This window comes from Fukomys damarensis, unplaced genomic scaffold, assembly GCF_012274545.1.
Source record: "Fukomys damarensis isolate Sample0158 unplaced genomic scaffold, DMR_v1.0_HiC HiC_scaffold_2, whole genome shotgun sequence".
In the NCBI taxonomy this organism is placed as follows: Eukaryota; Metazoa; Chordata; class Mammalia; order Rodentia; family Bathyergidae; genus Fukomys; species Fukomys damarensis.
This window is the reverse complement of record NW_022900914.1, coordinates 54,404,994-54,428,501: the sequence shown is the minus strand read 5'-3', so window position 1 is coordinate 54,428,501 and position 23,508 is coordinate 54,404,994. Positions and strand designations below refer to the sequence as shown.

General features: G+C 34.4%; 1 protein-coding gene across 1 annotated transcript in view; it reads right to left on the bottom strand.

The window, feature by feature from the left end:
• Window positions 1-18,002, bottom strand: part of Ctnna2 (catenin alpha 2) — a 1,075,894-nt gene extending 1,057,892 nt beyond the window's left edge. The window contains exon 1 of the mRNA XM_033765089.1: window positions 17,981-18,002. The gene's annotated coding sequence lies outside the window, so the exon portion shown is untranslated. The remainder of the gene's footprint in view (window positions 1-17,980) is intronic.
• Between the last annotated feature and the right edge of the window lie 5,506 nt (window positions 18,003-23,508).

The following is a 23,508-nucleotide window of genomic DNA, read 5'->3' as shown; positions in this document are numbered from 1 at the left end:
CAACCCAAAGTCTTGCTCCTCTTGCTTTGTCCAGTACTTTATAGTGTTTTATGTCTCCTAACTCCCCTGAATTAGGATCTGTGGGGCCTGTAATCCCTTGGACTCTTGAATCTGTTGCTCTTGGAGGTGCATGCTCCTCCCCCAGACTATGTCTTCAGTTTCAGTGTCATATTGTTCAAACCCAATAGACTGATTGGCTTAAAGTCCCGCCTGTGATGTACAAGAAATTCTAAGTCTTGCTGGTGTCATGAATAATTCAAGAAAACTAAATTTCATCTTCATCTTGTTCTGAGCCCTGGAATTCACTTTGCTAGTCTATTCCCAGATTGGTAAGAAGAATCCTTTGAAATAATCTTATATTAGAGATTTTAGAGTTCTTCACTTATCTAACAAGCCAAAGAACCTATATCGTAATTCCCAAGCTAGGGCATTCTGTTTCCCAGGTGACATCTAACAAGGTCTGGGAGTATTTTTGCTCATCACAACTTGGGGGTAGGGAGAGGTGGCTACTGGCATCTAGCCAATAAAAGCCAAGGATGCTGCTAAACATTCTTCAGCACATATGTTACTAATGTCTATCAACAGCCTTCAGTATTTGAATGGAAGATTCCAGAGAAGACAAGGGCAGTAAAACCATTTTGCTTAAATACAAGCTACAAATTGGAAGTGCAAGTTCAGTTGTGACTTCCACAGCCATCCCATTAGCCACTTAATTGTCCTTAGGTTACATTGCATTATGGTCACCAAGTTGGTCACTTTGCCTCAGATGAGATTAAAGGACAGGATACTCAGCTGTGCCATTTATGGTGTTTCTGTGCCATTAAGGTGTTTTCAGTTATGGTGTTTCTATTTTCACTTTTGTGTAAATTTTGATTCCCATTGTTATCATTACCATTTTCCCCTAATAAGTGAAAACCAATCATTAGCTCAAAGGAGTTTCCTTGAAGTACAAAAGCAGATATTTTTAAAGTATCGTGAATTGTAGCACTTAGGAAAAAGGAAACATGGTGAGAAACTTAATACAAATATTTACTGTAAATCACTATGTACTAAAATAAGTGAATATGTGAATATGATTGTTTTGTACAAAAGCAATAAAGTAAATAATGAATATATCTGATCACTGGATTGTGTTGGACTGGCAAACTGTAGTCCTTGTGAGTAATCTATTATGGAATTTTGTCAAATAAAATATCCTGAAGAAATTAAAAAACTAAAATATAAATAGTCTTCATTTCAAAATTTTGTCAACTTCCAAAACAGTGAAATTGCCTTACTAGAATAAATGTATGTGAGAGATTTCCAAAAGCAAAGCATCTCCATTCTAACATTTAAGAAATAATAATATTCTAAAAATGTTTCAGGTACTACACTATGAATTTTACATGCATTAAATTTTAATTTCATGACAACTCTGGAGGCTGTCACTATTATTTTATGGTAAATAAATTAGGGTTCAGAAATGCTAATGAAACCTACCTAAGACTAGTGAGCAACAGGTGAAATTAAAAACTAAAAGTTTTGCTCCATACTCAAGTATTTTTTTTAAGTGAGGCATTCTAGGTAAAAAGCAATAAGTAAGTTTTGCTACTTAAGTTTACAAAATTTTCAAGGTATAGAATCCTAAACAGAATAGCTATTTTGGGCCGGGGATTTAGCTCAGAGGTTCCACTGCCTGTCTCACAAGCAAAGCACAAGGGCCCCACTTCAATATCCCTTACCAAAAAAAAAAAAAAAAAAAAAAAAAAACAAAAAAAAAAAACAAAAAACAAACCCAAAAACAAACAAACAGAATAGCTATTTTAGGATGTATCTTTTCCTTTGACAGATTGGTAATGAAACAGTGCATTTTGTAATGCAAAATTTCTCTCTTTCAGTACTGAAAAGGTGATGAGAATGGCCACAATGGAGGATGGAAAATGGAGCCGAATACCAGCATTATACTAGGAAATTGCAACAGGCAGACAAAACCCTTCATCTTGGCAACTCTAACAGTACTGAGAACCTTCACCCAATATATAGTACACTTTCACTATAAAAGGTTAGACAGTGCTCTTCAGTTATATAAGGAAAAAGCACAGTTTTTAAAAAGCTAACGGAAAAAAAATTAGATGGCCAGAAAGCTTTCAGTTGAACAGCATTATTAGTTTCCTAGCATTACGAAAAATTATCACTACAAGAACCATGTCAAATATACCATTAAAATTATGAAGATTAGGGAAATGCAAATTCTAAATGTTCCCAAAGGCACCATCCCAGTAAGCTAAGACACCAGGCACTATAATATCTATTAATCAACTCCTAAGCCTTAAGAGTTTCAGCTATATGAGCAGTACCTCCACTGTGATTAAGAATATCTAGTAATATACATTTAACAAGTATATAACTTAATGTGTGTATACATAAAGTGTGTGTATGTATTTATATATACATACAAACACACACACACACACACACACACACACACACATATATATAAACTTTATAAGGTCATAACTGTTAAAACATCCATAGATAGACATAATTGCAATCTTTACCTAAAAACCTAACAAAAAATGTTCCTTTAAACCATGTTTCATGGACATTTTATACAAGGTAGCAAACATCAAATAACAAATAATTCAAAACCTTTCAATCAATAAAGCATTAAAATTACACATTTAATCACTCCAGTCCAGTAACAATTAAATAAAAGCTACCTCACCTGCCTTGAAAGCTCAAGGTCCTGAGTTCGATCCCAGGTACAAACAAATAAACAAAAAAAGCTACAAATTCCCAGGTCACCAAAACAAGTTAAACTCTTAGAAGCAGCTTATTTGGTCAAACTCATGGTAAGAAGGAAAAACTGTCAAAACTAAAAGCATTCAGAAAAATATAAATGAAGAATTAAATGGTATCCAGAAACAATACAAAGCAAATCCACAGAATCAAAGATTTTTCTTAATAATTCATAAGTAAATTCATTAAGATTTAAGAAAATTAATTGAAACATTTGATTCATGTATGTATTTATTACAAATATATTTACTTTTAGCTTCATTGTAATAAAGTCATCTATTCAATGTGGTAGTTAAGAGTTCATGGCCATATTTGATAATTTGTTTAAACTGAGAATCAGCTAAGATAACTGAAAGTTGCCTTATGCAAAACAAGAGGACTTCATGCCACAATTATGGAGATTACAGTGTACACGCTCACAAGAATACAATGTTTAGCCCACTTTTGGCTGTGGATACACAGAGGATAATACAAGTAGAAATGGGATCAGCTCAGCTGGCAAAACATTGATTCTTTTCTCTTTATTTTAAGGTCATGTATTGCTCTCACTATGCACTGGTCACTGTTTAAGGAACTTTTCACATATTAACTCTTATTTTTAAATCAATCCTATGAAGGAAGTATTATTATTGTCTTCATTTTACAGATAAGAAAGCTCAATAACTTGCTCAACCTAATAAATGGCAGAGCCAGGATTTACTCTTAAACACAGTCTACATCCCCTTCCACTAAATTGTGCCGCCTCCTGGTTTAGTTAAATTATATTATTTAAATATATACTTTTAAATTGTAATGTACACATATACAGGTTTATGGGGTAAAATGCTCAGGTTAGAGTAGTGCATCTATCGCTATAAATATTTATCATTTCTTTGTGTTTAAAACATTCAAAAATCTCCCCTCCAGCTGCTGTGAAGGGTACCTATCACAATCATAGGTACCTTACCATACTGCAGAACACTGGAAGTTACTCCTCCTACCCAGCTATGCCTCGGTAGACACGAACCATCCTTTCCCTATCCCTCCTTCCTCTCCACTCTTTCCAGGCTCAGTAACTACTATTTCACCCTGGACTTCTATGAGATCAACATTTTTAGCTTCCAGGCTGCTTCACTTTGAAGGATCGAAACCTACCTACCTCGAAATCTGACTTGCATTCTTGGTTTTCCTCTTTCTTATTCTCTTTTCGGAACCTAGGTAGAATCATTCTTTCATGGAACATATTTCTGTATAAGTTCTGGGAAAACACCAGCAGGTCAATGCAGTCTGTTCTCACGGAGGCTGCAGTCTTGTGGAAAGGACAAGCTTGAGGGAATTACATCACAGATGAATATATAATTGATAACTGTGCTAAGTGCTATAAGAAGACAAGTTCCTTGAAAGCACATGATAAAAGAATTATTGGCAGTAGAGTTCTCCTCCATGAGTGAAGCTAAGCAAGAGCTTGAAATATGCTGTCAGAGACCAAGGGAAAAAGATGAGAAGCTGGACATTTACAATCCCCCTAATTCCCACGCAACTGTGGTCAGCCTCATTTAGTGATGTGGAAATGGGAGGACAGATAGCTCTGAGGTGTATCTCAGGTACATTCAAACACTGACAGGCTTCCTCCATAACGTATGATGAGGTCACAGCATCTGAAAACTAAGGGTGAACGCAGCCCCAAGACAGGGTGAAGGTGGTAGTTCCAAACCTCCCTGTTTCAGTCTTTCCCGGTAAAGCCTCCACAACATAACAAAGTATAAAGATAAAATGTGAAAGAATTATGAATGAAATTGTATCCTGAAAAGGAATTCTTGAGAAAGCATAATTCTGAGCTGTTAGAATTCACATTAACTATTTCCACAGACCTCATATGATCAAAAGAGCTTGCTGTAATTTTACCTTCACAACTTTATTCCAGGAAGCCAGGATTTCAGATAACACTAACCTTTCTATCCCTTCTAGTGTTTGAAATGGCCTCCTCTAGGCCTCTTTGCACTTTCTAAACAAGTTCTTAAAGACTGAAGTCCAACAGGATCCATAAGAGAAGCAAAAGTTTGAACAATTATGAATAGAGTAGAAAGGCTACCTCCTGCTGTTTGCATGCCTCACTCCTATTAATATACTCCCCATAGTGTTGGTTCTGTTTTTTAATAACAGCACAACACTGCTGACTCACATTCACCATATGGTCCTTGTGGACTCCCAGGTCTCTCTCTGCTGTACTTGTGCCTGCCTCGCTAGTCTTTTCTTAAACATTATCTGTGCAAGTATTTGGATGTTTTCATGCCTAAGAAAAACTTGGATTTATCCTTATTGATTGGATTTTGATATTAGCAGATCATTCTTGAGCATGTTGCCCTCGTTCAGCCCCTCAAAGGCCTCACCTGACTTGCTGAAGGAGGCTCCTAATTGATTTCTCTGCCACCACCCATCCCAATTATGAGCCTTGCTCTGCAGAGTCATCAAGCCATGCTTCAGACATTACAGAACATTAATTAGACAGCTTCTCCATGAATAGAAATGAACCTTGATTCTTTAGACTAATATTCAACACACTGTGCAGTCTGCTCCCAGCCTGTTTCCCACAACCCCTGACTCCAAGTGACCTAAGAACAATCACCCAAGCTCACTCATTTCTCCACAACATTCTCTGAGGGTCCTTGGTTTTATGCATGCTCTTCATTCCTCCAAAATTCCCAGTTCTACCCACTATTTCTACTTTCAGAATCTGCTTGATATTAAGATATTTTCTCATTTTTCTACTTAATCCATACAACATGTCTCTTCATCTTTTTATTTCCACAATATTTTCTATCACTGCTACAGTCTAATAGTTCCCTGACAATTCAAAGGATAACTAAATACCACAGCTGAATGCTGAAGAGTGGCCCGCTCAAAAAAAAAAAAAAGGGTGTAGATAAAAATATAATAGTTTTAAACTATAAAAGTCTATAAAGTTCTATGAGGCTATATCTGCATAAACCCACTGTAAATGGGAAATATATTAAGTCCAAAATGCACTTAGTATCCCTAACCTACTGAACATCATGGCTTTAGGAACACAGTATAATATAGAACATCAGCTGGTTAGTTTACTCTTGTGATTGTGTGGGTGACTGGGAGTTGTAGCTCTCTGCCACTGCCCAGCACTGAAAGAGGACTGTACCATGTATCAACAGCCCAGAAAAAGATCAAAATTCTAAATGTCTCTACCAAATTCATATTGTTTCTGCATCACCATACAATCCACAGATAGTAAGGTGAGTTGAACCATCATAAGTTGGGGGCCATATATACTGCAGTTAATATTATACTCAGAAAATTTTTCTGATTTATTATTATTGTTACAAATAATCTTCTTTGTTACTTAACTACACCATCAGTATACTTTCAGAAGCTAATCTGTCTAAAACTTTTGGGGTAGAGACTTTTTAAAAAATGTTCAGTTTGTGGTCTCCCTTATGCAACTTTTACAAACTATACTGGTGTTTAAAAATGTGTTTTCATGATCCTAGTCTTATACCTATACAGTATGTTGAGTAGAGTTTAAATCAATCTTTTTCCTTGGCATGAATATAGTCACAATTTTTCTTAAAAAAGTAGAAATAATAATTATTATATTCTCTCATTGAAAAATGCTGAACTAAACTATACATATGTAAAACATTTTAGATTTATAAGTTTGAAATATAACAGTATAAAACCTTACTATTCAAAATCATAGTTCATGAGGGGCTACTTGTATGCAAGTAAGTTGTAGGCATAACTTCCTCTTGGGAAAAAAAGAGAGACATAGTGAGTACTTCAATAAATGTATGCTCAGCAAACTTAGTATGCTCTTCAAGGATGTAAATAAAATTGACAGAGTGAGCATTTATGGATTTATGGTCTGAGAAAAGCAGTGCTGATGATTTTCAAGTTCTAGTTTCACGTGACAGAGGCAGCAATAGCTCTTGCTGCAAAGTGAACCCTTCAATTTAAACAAGAATAAAATCGTTATCAATATTTCTATAGATCTAAAATACAAACATCTCTCTTTTCCTGCCAGGAAGCCAGATCTCCCCTCGAGTTAGATTTTCCTAAGGTCAGGTACATGATTCCTCTTTCCATGAATGCAAAATGTTTACATTTTTCAAAAATCACCCCATAGACACTGACACTGTAAGAGCAAAAAGATAAAAGGATTAAATAAACTGCATGGGAAAAAAGCACTAAGGGATTACAGTAGGAACAGAGCTGGGGCAGGGCATTCTGATCGAAGAGATGGCAAATTCTAGGCAAGCAGATATACTGAAGAAAACACTGAGAGACAAACTGGAATTACCAGTATTTGGTGGAAGGGCTCCTTCATTTTTAGAAATGGTGGTCATTAGGTAACAAAGAAGACTGGTACATCTGGAAGGTCAAAAGTGTTAAAGTATTATTGTCTTAATTCAGGAAAAGAACTACTTTCAGTGGGAGTTTTGCATCCCCCACATGCACATAAAGAGAAGAGAAATACTGCAGGGGAGAGTGTGTGACTTTGCCCAAGGTGAGGAAGTGAAACAGACAACATGAGAACTCCACCTGAAGAACCAAAGGTAAGCAGGACAACCAAGAGATACAGATAAACTACCACTAAAATCCTTAAAAGAGGACATTAGGAGGAGAGGGATGAGCTGAAGCAAATGAGCTGAAACAATCACCACACTCAAACACAACTCCCTTAGAGATACTGATGGATATATACTAATTTAATCACCTCAGGAAATGTTACCATATTATCCAAACTGAACATTGTTGGTGAAAAAATATTTTACAGTGTTAGAACGAAGGATATCTGAGTCCTTGAGCATCTTCTTGGGCATTTCACTAGAAGTCTGTGTATTAGCTAGAATGGCCTGCTAGATAATTAGACTGGATCTGTCCACACTTTTACAACCAATCTCGATGGTGACAGTTCAGTTTTACCTGACTAATTACATCACTCTTCTCTTGACAACTTAAATAACAAAAAAAAAAAAAAGTTGCCACTTGGGAAAGTGAGACTGGCATTTAAATAAAAGAATCCAAGAAGTACACTTTTTTTTCAATCTCTTGGAAAATCATCTGTTCAAACTGTATCCCTTCGGGTAGGTTTTATCAAATTAACCTGATAAATGCCTGAGAGCTGTTCTTCTACGTGAACTTTGAAACATTCCACCAACATTTGTGGTATTTTATGGCAAAGCAGTTATACTCTGGGTAACTGGACTGCCATTTTCTGGACTCTTCAACAGAGCTGACAATGTGCAGCCATATAACTGCCCAAAAGAAGCCAAAAGTAAGAATTTTGACCATTTCACTGCCATTGTCTAATTCTTTCTGGAAATATTACTTCAGCACCTTTTTTTGTATTTTATCATTTTTATTAGTATATATCTCTAGTATATAATGTCTATAATCCTTATGGGGAACTGGTAATATACCATATATAACACAGCTTCATTCCTTTTCTCATGCCCTTTCACTCCCCTCTCTCCCTTTCCCTTCATATCTTGATCAGCACCTAATTTTTCCTTCTGCTTTGTACAGGACATATCCCAGGAAATTCAAATTTCATTGCATTTCTTTCACATAATAAATTATTGTTTATTTAAATTTATATATAAATGATTATTTAACAACATACCCAGTTGGACAGTAAGGACAAACTTACAAAGAACAAGATCTATAAAATGCTGGGTTTTTTTTGTTTGTTTGTTTGTTTGTTTGGGGTTTTTTGTGGGGGGGTTGGAGACAAGATCTCATTATGTAGCTGAGACTGACCTAGAACTATGTAGCCCAGGATGGTCTCGAACTCAAGGATAATCCTCCTGCCTCTGCCTTCCGAGTGCTGGGATTACAGGCGTGTGCCACCACACCCAGCTAAAATGCTCTGTTATATATTTAATTTATCATTATCTCTAAATTTTTTTCCTAACTATAAAAGAAAAATATGTTCACTGAAAAGAAGTTTATGCATTTTTCTGAAAAAAAATTTGGGGCTCTTTATTGATTGCTCTGTAAGAGCTCAGTATTGATTAAATGGATCATGACTTTGTGCATTGTGTATTTTAATATCTGATGAAAATTTTACCTCTACTTATTTTTCTATTGTAAAACAATGTTACATTTAAACTATCTGAAATTCACTTTTAAATTTCTTTCTTGTTATGCTTGGAAAGTGCTTTGCTGCTCAATATCAAATTAAATACTCATATCTATTTCCTTTTAGGCTGTTCTGCAGGAGTTTTTAATAATTTTTACACAATTACTTGGCTATAGCAAGGTAACTAAAAATTTAGAAATGAAAAAAGTACATCCAAAACTTGAAATTTATAAAGGAAAGTCAGTAATAACTCAAACAGAATGCTACATAAAACACAGTCAAAATTATCACAAAGTTTGTTGTATTGGAGGAATTGCAAAAATAAGCACAATGCAAAAAAAGCTCAGGATGAAAAGATTATCCAAATTCAAATATATGTCTGTATGAAAATAATCATGGTATAAGAATAACAAAAGTTAGTTGGACATCACGGCACATGCCTGTATTCCAGCACTTTGGGAGGCTGAGGCTAGAGAACGCAAGTTCCGATCTAATCTGGGCAACAGAGCCAACCCACATTGCAAAACAAAAAATTAAAATCTCAGGGATGTAGTTCAACAGATAAGCCCTGGGTACAATCTACAGTATTGGAAACAAAAACAATAACTAAAGATACCTACATCTTTAAATAATTTTACTGATTTTATAACCAACTTATTTCCATTTATATCAGCTCTATGAGGCTTACTGAAAATAATTATGTTTCCATTTCATATTAGTTAACTTTAAAAGAACACTTAGCATGACAGTGGAGGAATTCAATATAATTAAATACTACAGGAAGTCATATTAACTAATGTTAAAAATTATAGCAAACACAGCCATAAGCAATACAGATTTCAATTTGTTATCTACACTCTTCAGTGTTTATGTTCATTGTTAAGTAAAAAAAAAATGTACCCAAGGCATTCATTTCTAAATTGTTTACAAATAAATGTCAGATATAATCTAATTACTTAAAAGTACAAAAAAATCATTAAGTGATAATTATAAAATGTAAACAATTACAAACAAGAATTTTTTAAATAACAAAAACACATCCATTCCATGGTTAAAACCATGTTAAAAATAAACAGGGAGCCTCCTGAATGGAAACACAGAAATGTCTCAACAAGAGAGATAAAACGACTCTGCTCAGAAAAATTTTCATGATTACAACATTACTTATGAAAAAAAAAAACCCAGAAGAGCGCTTTATAAAAGTGTTAGCTCAGAATTTCTTTGTGTATTCCATGGAGCTGTAGATATTCCAGCAGGGACGAGCAGGGGAGGGCAGATAGGAAGGAGTAGCGTGGCCAAATCAGTATAGTATATCTCCAGTACAATGTTTGAATATGGCTTTGGGTTTTGTTTGCTTTGGGGGTTCTTTGCTTACATGTCAAATGGTGGGAATGCTCAGATGCTATTTTAAAAAAAAAAGGTAATTTCTCAAATTTCAAATTTGCTTGTGTACAGAACTTGTTTTGATGAAGTATTACTTAGAACTAACATACCACAGAAGACACATTATATGTGCTCTTCTAGGCCTCAGAATCCATTAGAAATATATGAGTTATTGTGGTTTAATTAGTTTAAGGCTCACTTCTGTCTCTCAGAACTGAGAGTCTCATTGCCAAATTTTATATAGTTTAATATATGTACTCTGGTTGATAATATGTAACCTTAGAATATTAGAAAAGTTATATAAGACTATGGAATAAAATAACTCATGGAAATTCAGTGAGGTTTTTTTTTTCATTCTCAAAGAATAATTGTTTTAATATACTTTCAGATACCATAAAGTTGGTATTTCCATACATAGCAAAAGGTCTATAAACTCTCATTCACTTTATGTGTTAAAAGCATTAAGATATCTAAATTGAATAAGTTTACTGAATTACTTTTATATTTAATTTCTGTGCTATAAAGTATGAGATAATTAGATGAATAAAGCTTACTCCTGTTAATATTTATTAATATAGCAGTAACTCCAAGAGAAGGCATAATCTCGACTAGATACAAAGAAGTCAAGAGCACAATGAGATAGAATCTTCATACAGGATCAGACACAGATGCATCAAAGAGAGGGCTGTACACGAATGTCCTTAAAGAACATATAGAAAGTTTCCTACGTGGACAGAAGAAAATGAGTCCATGATACCTACAAAGGAGAAAAAGGGGCATGTTTGAGAGCAGTGGTTCACTACTCTTTTTGAAGAGCGTCCTCTTAGGAGACTATGAGAATACTTTTTGTTGGAATAGGTCCTTGAGGTTGGAATATGAGCATCCTGAGTGATAGGTTAAGACATTTTGATTTAATTCAGTAGCCATGCATGCTGAATTTTTCTCTCAAGAAAGATTAAAAATATGAAAAATTAATCTAATGCAAATGCATCAAGATTAGGGGATACAACATTAGAGAATGCCATAGAGGCATAGGCTGACACAGCAGATTAAATTCTGTGACAAGAAAAGAGGACAAAATTACGAAGCAGCTTGGAAGTTTGCAGATAGTTCAAAAACATGTTCTCAAAATCCAGCAAGAAAAAGAAGTTTCAAAAGTTCACATGTCAAGAATAGCCAATGATACTGAAAGAAAATTCAATTAGTTAACCAGAAGGTCAGGAAGGAAATTTTAAAAGTATTGAAGTGCATTCAACAAATCCATCTACAATTATCTTTAAATTTTAATTTCATCACAGTAGAGCTACTATATAAAACACATTCGGGACTTTGTCAGAAGGAAATAAGACAAGTGAATACTTCTAACGGTCCTAAATTCAGTGGGGTCAGAAAGGCCCCAGAAAACTTATTCAAGCACTAATAAAGGCACATCTCTAATGCACAAGGCAGAATTTCTACCCAGGGACTGAGACTGCATCTGTAATTTTATTTATCTATAATTTTATTTCCTGAGACCAAGTAGGTTGAAAGGGTAACATTAGCTTATCCCTGTTAGTTTCAAAGAAGTAGAAGAGAAATTGTTCAGTTTAGCATCTTCAAGCATATCAGATATGACAATAGAATTTTTGATCCTAGAGAAGTCATTTACTAAAACCAATGTATATGATAGATTTCAGGAAAACTTCTTTCAGCTTTCTCAATATCATTTTTCTTTTGGAGGGTCAATTTTTAAATGCCTACTAATACAATTTTAGCTGCTATGTCATCTTTACAAATCCAATAACATGCTTGTGGGCATGCTTATTTATCTATACTTACCCGCCTTATTATTTTGGACCTTAGGGCTACTATTCCTATATATCCTGCTGTGTATTATTGCAGGCACAAAACAAGCATTCAAGGAGATTGTTTTGGTTGCTATGGAAATATTTAATTTCCTAATTAGTAGGTATACAAATGCAAAACTATAGCATATGATTATTTCTGAAGCTTGGAAACCAAGTTTGATGTTCACATCTGAGGACAAACTCCCCATACTTTTAAACACTTTCATTCAAAGTAAGAATTAAGAACTTAACCTCTCTTGCATTTTAATGCTTATAAATTGATTTGTTGTACATGATAGAAATGAAAGAATGAAAAAGAAATATATGTAAGTCATTTATTCATCTCCTCAAGCAAAATATACAAAAATATCTATTTACTAATAAATAAATATTTACTTTCCAAATGAGTTTCATTACACCATAACTTCCCTCGGGTTGTAATTTATAAAAGGTGGTCATGATTACAAACGTAGATATCAGAACCCCAACTGTTATATAAACTGAGACATACTGAAATATTCTTTCATCCCTTCCATCAAATTTTTTCGAATGTAGGTGTTACAGTTTGGATCTTGAAAGTCTCTCAGAGCCCAATGTGACGAAGGAGTGGTCATCAGCCTGTGGCTCTCCTGAGAGGTTGTAGGCACTTCAAGTGATGTGGTATAGTGAGAGAACTATAGTGAGATCATTTGAAGACAGTATTAGGACCTGGGCCCCTTTACGTTTCCCTTTTACTTCTATGTTTGCTTCCCAGTCACCATAAGATGCACAGGTCTTCTTCACATTGGGTTCCCCCTGTGATGTACTGTGATAGCACAAGCTCAAAACTGCAAGACCAAATAACATAGACTGAAACCAGGAGCCAAAATACAACTTTCCTCCTTTTATGTGGATTATCTTAGGTATTTTGTCACAATAGCTGAAACCTAAATAACATAGTCAGTTTTGCAATAATTAAGAAGACTATAAATTATGCAGATAAAGCAGTTTTAAAAGTGAGAAAATTCTAAAGCCTACTCTTTCAAGCTACTCTAGAAAATGAATTCACCAAATAACTCCTCAGTGTTTTACTATGCTAACCTGAACTATTTAAAACAAAGCAGAATAAGCTAAATAATTCTTGCCATTTTAGCATCTCATTTCTTGCCTTTTAGCACCCACGTGTACCAGACAGCTTTAGAAACACATACCCTCTAACTTTTCTCTTTATAGTCACATCTCAGTTCAACACTATCAGATTTCTGAGCTGACCACTTAACCGACAAGACTTTGGTAAAATCAACATAGGATTTCAATTTTTACCTAACAAATGCAAAGTTCTCTCATTAGTCTTCACCTTCTCTGATCTCTGAACAGCAACATCCTTTCTTCCCTAGAAACATAAGAATCTTATCTTTGGAAGTTTTTTCTTCTTCTCACATTAGCCAATACTGAGGAACAGCAATAACTAATAGGGCCTCCGCCTCTCCTTTTTCTACTTCTCCAAACTCAGATTGTGCACAGACCAACAATGTGAAAACTAGAAACAATCAAATAAATATATTTTTCTGCTTTACTGTTAATCTATTTCTGTTAGTAGTATGGACAGTGTTATACAATACGTTTATTTTTGCTGGACATTTGGAGCATACTCTTAACAAGGGATAATGGCTTTTTTCCCCTTTTCTTGAAATCATATATTGCACAGACCACTAAACTCACAAGAGTTACAGTTTAGGTGAACAAGATTCATCTTTAAAATGTTACCGATATCAATAGTCAATTACTGAAGTAAGATGAAGTATAGAGCTGGAAGGAAAATTCTGCTGCTTTAAATATCAGAAATCCGAACAAAGCCAACAACAAACATGTATTCATCATGTTTCCATCTTGGGATGAAGTACCTGACATCTATCCACAACTGAAGGAAGAGAGGTTTATTTTCACTCCCAGAGTCCACAGTCAGCTGGTTCCAAGGCAGGAACATCATTGTGGAAGGGCCTTGCAGAGCAAAGCTGCTCACTTCATGGCAGCCAGGAAATGCGCAGAGATAGCAGGAGACTGGGACAAGAATACACCTTTCCACGTCACACCCTCATACACCCACCCCTTCTGAGCAGTTCCACCTCCAAACACGTAAGACTTTTAGGAGATATTTTAGATTTAAACCATAATAATCTGTCCCAAAACATGTATCCCCTTCATTGATAAACTATCTCTGCTAGTAATATGGGTAGTATTACTAAAACACCTTACCCCGGGCCGGGGATTTAGCTCAGTGGTTCGGTGGCCTGCCTCGCAAGCACAAGGACCCGAATTCGATCCCCGGTACCACATAAATAAATAAATAAATAAATAAATAAATAAATAAATAAATAAATAAATAAATAAATAAATAAAACACCCCTCAGAGATATGGGACATACTGTTAACAAGAGATATGGCTTTTCTTTTTCTTTTCAGGAATGCACATCTTGCACAGACCACTAAACCCACAAGAGTTACAGTTTAGTTTCACAAGCTTCATTTGTAAAATGTTCCCTATGTCGATAATCAATTAGTGTAGTAAGATGAAGTACAGAACTAGAAGGAAAATTCTGCTGGCTTTCGTATCAGAGATCAGGATGGACAAAAACCATCTCTTACCACAGAAGGCCTTCCAAGAAGACTGGGAACGGGTCATGAGGCCACTGCTTTGCTGTGGGTTAACCTACCACCACTGTCTCTGCTCATCCCCAGCTGAGCACCCGTGGAACCTAAGCTCAGGTGGCATGACTGCCACAATCCTGGAGTTATGGCCCAGAAGAGCCTCTGGCTTCAGCCCGCATCATCTGCTTATGGCATTTCCCCCACTTTCTTTGCCCTATTTTCTGTCAAAACCCAGAGACCTCATGGGTGGAAGCAAAGAATAGATACCACTGTTGATTTTCAATCTGCCTTTCATTGCTTCTGTATGTTCTGAATAAAAATCTGAACTGAGAGCTTTCTCTTCTAAGTATTTGTTTTCTTTTTCATTTTGCTGATTTCCTTGACTTCCATAGTAAATATGCACATATGATTCCCCTTTCCTTCCCATCACATTGTTCTCACACTCTAACCTTCAGAAGTTGGGATTCCTGAGGATGCAGACACCACTCCTCCCATAATGCTATCACCTCATGGGCCATCTTGTCTGCTTCCATAACTTTAAATATCACTTCCATTTTTGATCCACAATTTCTAATTTGAATATTGGAAACTGGGAAGTCCAGACTTCATTCATGATGTATACTGAAGACTTCCATATGGTAATCCTATAAACGTTGCACATCTACTACCATCAAAACCAAGCATCCACTTACTCCCAACTCCATTTCAAACCAATAGGACAAGTGAAACTACTGAGAGTGACCTCTGTCTTTGCCTTTGTCCTGAATCTCACATTTACATCGTTTCTCTGCCCTCTCACTTCTATATGATCCGACTTGTTTTATCCATGCTCTCACCTCCTTGTCACCATCTCTCTTCAACCACTCTGGCAACTGCATTATTTCACTGTAACTAAATTTACAGTGAAAGTCTTATCTTCGTGCTTATTTTTTCCACCTGGTATGTTATGCACTAATTGGTTTATATAGAAAACTTGTTCTTCAAAATCTCATTCAAATGTGAATTGTTTGACTTGTTTCTAATAACATTTAAACTTAAACATTCCATCATTTCTAACTATAACTGTGAATATGCATCTATTCTGTGTCATGTTATCTATTTATTTGTGGGTAAGTCTTTTCCACCTTACATAAGGCAATAAAGTCTTTTCAATAGTCTTTTCAGCTACATTGTACATAGATGTGAGCACAATAATTAAATACCATTTTCAAAGTGAAATCTTCATTTTTATGATTATATGAACATAGTACAATTCTAATCTACAACAGGTTTAGCTTTAAATTCATCTTCTGTGGAAAAATATATGATTCAAAATTATAATGAGATAAAATTTGCACTTTCCAAATTAAAAATAAAAATAAAATCACAAATGATTAATTGATTTGCCTTAAATTTTTTGAGATATAATTTATGTGCCATAATATTCACAGATTTAAATTATGTGATTCAGTCAGGGGGGTGTATATGCACAACCATTTTGTATAACGACTACTATCTAATTCCAGGACTTTATCATAAAAACAAAACCTACATCCAGTGGCATTCACTCCCTAATCTTCTCTTCCTCCACTCTGACAACTATTAGTTTACTTTCTGTCCAGATTTGCCTATTCAGGACAGTTTATACAAAAAGAACCACATAATATGTGACATTTTGTATCTGCCTTCTTTCATTCAGCAGAATGTTTTCAAGGTTATTCAGTTTTAGTAGACTCATTCCTATTTATGGCTCGATATTTTCCTTTGTGTGGATATAGCCTATTTTGCACATTCATTTTTCTATTGATATACATCATTGTTTCCAGTTTTTTTCAGTGAATAAAGCTGCTATGAATATGTGTGCATGATTTTTGTAGACTACATTTTCATTTATTTTGCAGATATGCTTTAGAGTACAAATGTTAGGTCATAAAGGATCTCTAACTTTTTGAAAAAACAAACTTGTTTACCAAAGGGACTGAGCCATTTTATGTCCCTACCAATTATGTATGAGGCTTCCAGTTTCTCTGCATTCTTACCAATATTTGTTATTGACATTCTTGTTTCCTTGTTTGTTTTGGAACCAGTCTAGTGAGTGCGAATTGGTAATTCATTGTGTTTATTCCTATAACGATGTGTAGCATGCTCAGTGGGGTTATTTTTTTGTTTATATAGTTTCTTTGTATAGATGTCCATTCAAGTCATTTGACCATTGTTCCTTTAGTTACTTTTTATTATTAAGTCTAATACTCCTCATTTTGGGGCAATGCTCTTATTGATATGCTTCATAAACTTTTTCCCAATTTTGTAAGTTGTCTTCTCACTGGTTTGATGATGTCTTTGGATGCCCAAAGTTTCTAACTTGGATGGAAAAAAATATAGATATATATATCTATAGATAGATATTTATATATCTATCTCTAAATATATGTAGATATTTCTTTTCTTTTGAGGCTTGTGCCTTGGGTATCACATTTAAGAAACTCCTACCTAATCAGAAATCACTAAGATTTATATTTATATTTTCTTCTAAGAGTTTTATGGCTAACTTTTTACTTAGGTCTATCATGTATTTTGAGTTAATAAAGCTTGGACCAGATGAGTAATTACAATTCAAGGCATTTAGCCAATTTTCCAAATCTGTCCAACTAGTGAAAGGATTTCATTTACATAACCACATTCCATGATAAAAGAAGATTATGAAAATAATTCCAAAATTAAGTTTCCACTCAAATTTGAAAAAAAGAAGTCTTAGGGCCAATAAATTAAATTTTGGGCAAGAATTGGAAACTAAAAAAAATCTTTTTAGTGGTGCTGAGCTGGCTCTTTTGTCAATATTTACGCATTTCTAAGAAAACAATATTCTGCATGCAAGATGGAGGTGTTGTGTAGCATAGCAACTTTAACATGCAAATAATAGCAAAATAATATTTAAAGTATCAAATACTGAAGAATAAAGCCATCTAGATAAATGTTAAATTCTAGTATCATGAAAATTATTTAATATCATAAACATTACCATCATCATCAGATCTCTGTTTACTCAACACAAACACCTAGAAAAGACATTTCACAGGACTTTGAAAGTCACATAAAATATTCAGAAAGGGTTAGGAAAGTGTCAAGCAAATACTCAAAAGTATATATATGAAATTTAGATATATAATAGGTTTACTCCAAAGAAGAATTCACAAGTGTACAGATAAGGGTATTTACTATATTGATATACTGGATTTTTTATGGAAGGGGCTAATACAGAGAATACTTTTTAAAACAAAAAGGGTATGCTTACATTCCAGTATTTCAGATATGGAGAGTATCCCATTCACACCAAATCTAAGTTAAAAGAAAAAATATTTTTCAAATTAAAATTAAAAGAAACTATGAAAAAAGTGAGTTCTGTATTATTATTTCCATATAAATAATCCTTACACACATATAGGTGTGTATTTGAAACATGTTATCTATATATATGTTATGAAATATATATCATATTAATATATAAAAGGCCACAAAAACTGATAAAAAATACACAGAAAAAAGGACAAATATTTTGAACTGATAAAGCATTTTAACAAGATGACTAGAAAAAAATATAAACCTTAAAAGGAATAATTTATATTTAAAAACCTAATACAAATTGTAAGAGAAAAAATTCCCTTTCCCAACAGTAACAAAAACTACACATAAGATAAAGGATATAAAATAAGAAAAACCTCTCAATGAAGAAAGCTATTTATGATGCTACATGATACAAACAAAGGAAGAAGTTAATAAGCAAAGAGACACAAATGAAAAGATTATGAATTAGAAAGTTATTACTTCTCTTTCAAAATTACCTTAAATACAATACAGATTACAATATCATAAGTGCTGTTCTAGAAATTTAGTAACCAGGTTAATTGCATTCTTTTGAGAAAAACAAAGAAAGAAAAATAGATGAGAAATTTCAAAAATAAAAAACTCCATCATGCTTTGGATAACACAACATATTACATGTTACAATAGTTTTTAACAGTACACTGCTGTTTTAGGAATAACAATAAAAGTCTTCACACCCAAAAGTATATATAATATCTATAAATAAAAAAGGTAAAAAGCATGGTCAAAGATGTGAACAAAATCTTCACAGTCCAGGCAGTCATTAAGCTTTATGACCAAAGAACCAAATCTAGAAATTGATCTAGAAATCATGGAAATAGACTGATAAAAGTGGGATTCTTTTATATATTCATTGGTAAAGTTTTACAAATTTATAAATCATCTATTGGCAAAAAGATATGGAAATGCACTTCCATTCCTGCTGGTAGAATATAAATAGTGCTACCATTTGAAGAGCAATTTATCAACTGATTAAATTTAAAATCTCACTGACTTCATGATTCAAGAATAATAATTACCAGCCCAACTTTTACCAAAAATAATGCATTAGTACATGTGGACTAGAGACCTGCAATAAGGATGTTCATTATAGTCTTGTATGAAAGAGCAAAACATCAGGAACAAATTGAATGCTTATGAAAACATAAAGAGTAATGAAACCAAGGTACAAACGAACTACAAAGTAATAGGCAGTGATTAACAAATAATGGTATATATGTTCACATATCTATGTGGTGATATTTATAAACTATGAGAAGTGAAAATGAGGTGTAGAACATCATGTCAATATTTAAGTAATATATTTTGTGTGTGTAAATGCTACAAAGACCTCCGTCACCTATTTCTTTAAAACAATCACCTGGAGCCCTCAAAATCAATCTTCTGCTAGTGGTCCACCTCATATTTGAAGACATATCAACCCAGATATCTTACCTTTGTAGTTTCTCAAACTGAAAACATAAATTTTAATAGATGTAATGTTATAGAAAAAAATGAAGAATTTTAATACCACAAGAAATAGTTGAATACAAGTGTATTTACTTATATACATATATTACTTAATATTTGTATATTTAGAAAAAATAGAATACAAAATTATATGATCTCAACCGTACTTTAAAAAGTCCCCATTGTATGATTAAAAAAAAAACTAGTAATTGACCAAACATTCACTGGATAGTTGTACCGCAGTGTTTTTTTATTCACATTATTTTTCTCGTTATTTTTTAGTATGACTGTATTAAAAACAGATTTGTTCCTTTTGAAATAATGTATCCCCTTTTAGGATTTCTTGAGATACCTCTATGCAGATAATGCTAAACTATTTCTCTACTCTCAGCCTCTCCCTTTGCTCCAGCCTGTTTTTCAGCTGCTTACTGAGCAGTTATCAGCATCCAAGCCTTAGTTCTCCTAGATGTCGTTTCTCCACCTCTCCTACTGCTGTGCTCATTGATTCCCATATGAGCTGCTGGGTCAGCCCTGACCCAGTTCCCAAACCAAAGCATGACTTACTTAAAAGGTATTACTACAAGGTCATCCTTTCCTCCAAACTCTTACTCCCATCCTCTGCAACAGTGAAGTTTCTCATTCTGTCTTTGCCTGGATTTTTGATGTATGCCACAGGAGAGTCAGTTCATTGTTCTACACACTACTGCAGTCTTTCTAGCATTAAACTGTTCTGGTATTTATTCAGGTACAAGACCCTACTGGACAAACCATTTCTGAGATCAGAAATTATATCTTATTCCTGATAATGGATCCAGGACAGTGCTCTAGCCCCACAACACAAACGCACACACCCCACAAGAAAAATGGTTTTCAAAACATGTAACAAAATATTTGATGAATAACTGTCACATTTGTTTTACTAGAAATCTGCAGGATTTGTTCAAAGACAGAACAATTTCAGATACTAATCCAATCATCAAGCATTTATAAAGGAACTGTTGTTGCTCAGGGTTCTAAAAGGGATGAGTAGAAAGAAGGAAAGTGTGGCTCCTGTTCTTGACACAGTCTCTAAAGTGGTTAAGAACACCTTTAAGAAAAAAATGAACAATAATTACTGTTTTGGCTTCTGCCTTAACAAGCAAAACATGAAAATCTTCTTGCCTGAGGTCCTGATTTCACAGATGAGCAAACTGCAATCGAATTTTCCTGCCTGGATTCCAGACTATTGCCAATTCCTATCCCAACTCCATAAGGCCAAAAGTGCTTGGTTCTGTTTGTTGCTATTTCCATGCTCACCCAATTTCAACTTGTCCCTTAGATCTATATGTCCTTCCCTGTAGTACATACCGTGGGTTAAATTTCTTCTTGTTATCCCAGGATACCCTTTTGCATACACCCCCCACAATGACAAGCTGTGACTTCAACCTCCTACCTTCAAGACCAAGAACATCATGGCAGGTCTCTAAATCAAACTTTAACAAACTTGCACAACATTAATTTCCCCTTTCTCCATAATTCACAAAACTGCCAATCTTCTCATCTCTCCCTCCACCTTCTCTACTCAGCCTTGAGCTTCCACAAAAGCAGATCCCATCTTACACAGAAAATCTGGATCTAGTCTAAGCTCATCCTTCATGGAAATCTCATTACCTCTGCTGTTGACTTAACCAGGCATGAACAAGTGATCCAGTGATGAACAGAAAGAAAAAAGAGATGTCTGTGGGGGAAGGAGGAAGACTTCTGGCAAACTTTCCTCCACTTTGTAAGAAGGAACACTGCTACTGCATGACGGTGTGCTTGGAACTAAAGCAGCCAGCATGCTATTGGTTGAGGATAAGGTCAAAACACAGAGAGGGTAGAGCCAGGACAAAGGCAGCATGAGAGCTAATCACAGATCCAACACCTGGAGCCTCCTGTCTTTTGCATTTTTTGACACTTTTACAAGTCTTTTCAACCATATTTCTTTCCCTGAACAGTCAGGTTTCATATACTAGTTTTAAATAGCAAATTTCTTAAATACACACACACACACACACACACACACACACACACACACACGCACACAAAATCAACAGCTGTGTTTTCTATTTTGAAGGAGTAACTTAAAATGAGAATTCCGCAGATATTTGGGTTGTTTTCCATTTTAAGCTATTATGAGCAAAGCTGTTATTAATTTTCATGTAAAGGTTTTTATACATGTTTTCATTTCACCTGGGAGCAAAATTTCTGGGTCATATGGTAACAGAATTTTTAAAATTAAGATAAATGCCAAACTTTTCTCAAAAGTATTACACTCCCATCTGTAATGTATGAATATTACAGTTGCTTTAAAACCTCTTCAAAATTTGGTGTCATCCATCTTTATAATTTAGCTTTTCTAGTGTTCATAATGAATTCTCATTGTTTTTAAATTTTCATTACTTCAGAAAAGAAAGAGCTAAACAACTTTTCATGTGCACACTGCACATTTGTGTACCTTCTTGTTTGAAGTATGTCTTCAGATATTTTGTTCATTTTGCACTTGTCTGGCCTACATATTGAGTTGCAAGAATTCTATATGTAGTGTATACAAGGTTATTTTTCAGAAAAAGATACAAAGAAATAGCAAATCATGTGTCTTCTGAAGATAAAGCATTTCAAGAATATATTTACAAAGTTTAGCATGTCTTTTCTTTCTTACTACTTGTTTGTTTGCTTATTTATTTATTTATTTATTTTGGGTTTTTTTTTAGACAGGGTCTCACTATGTAGTTGAAATTGACCTGGAACTCACTATGTAGTCCAGGCTGGTCTCAAATTCACAGTGATCCTCCTGTCTCTGCCTCCCGAGTGCTGGGATTACAGGTGTGCACCACCACACCAGGCTTCAAATTTTATTATTAGTGCTTTTTGAGTTCTACTAAATATTTGCCTAAGTCAAAATTACAAAGATTTTCTCCTATATTGTCTTTTAGATGTTTATATACTCAAAATCATAAACATCTCAAAACCATTATGCTCAATGAAGGAAGAAACATAAAAATGAGTATATCTTCTGTGATTCTACTATATTAATTTCTAGAACACGAAACCCAATCTGTAGAGGTAGAAAGCAGATCTGGCCCCACAGAAGATTTTAAGGAAATGGAAATACACCATATCTTTATTGCAGTGGTGTTTACACAAGAGTGTTTGAAAATATACAATGAAGTCAATAAACAACATAAATGTAATGTGTTTTATTTTATTCAAAATGCATCAAAAAAACTTGATTTAAAACAATATTAGAGCCAGGCATGATGGCTCACACCTGTAATCCCAGCACTGAGGAAGGTGAGGCAGGAGTATCAGTGCGAGTTTGAGGTCAGCCTTGTCTACATAGGGAGTTCAAGACCAGCCTAAACTACATAGTGAGACTGTGTCAACCCAAACACTCCCCATAAAAATGTCAATATTAAATGGGAATATGGAGCTGCATTGGAGTAAAATAATGAGCACAATCATCTGGGATAGGACTGAGAGGGTTAACAAGGCCTTAATCTGCCTGAGACAGAAATATTAACCTTAAAGAGTTTGTAGCTTCTTAATTACCTCTTCTAAATGCATAAATCCGAATGTCTTTCAAAGATTTTAGCATGCTTCAAACAAGCTAATGACATGCTGGGTTCATCCCATAAATGGAGCTGGCAATAAACTTACATCTCCAGTGTAGAAGAATTTTAAAAGAGACAGGGAGAGAGAGAAGGATGGAGAGTTAAAAAGAAATCTCCTTCTCCCTTGGCCCAAAGGTGCTGTGAAATTAAGTTTCAAATTGTATTGGGAAAGGGAAGGCTATGCCACTGACAGTGCAGTTTTTGCATATGTGTGTAACAGCAGTTTACATTTCCAAAGAAAATAACAAGACACAGTGAAAACTGAATCACTATACTTTAAAATTTTGAGAAAGTCACATGTAGAATTATAGAATTATATAGGTAGATATCTATATACCATTAATGCAAATCTTTTAAA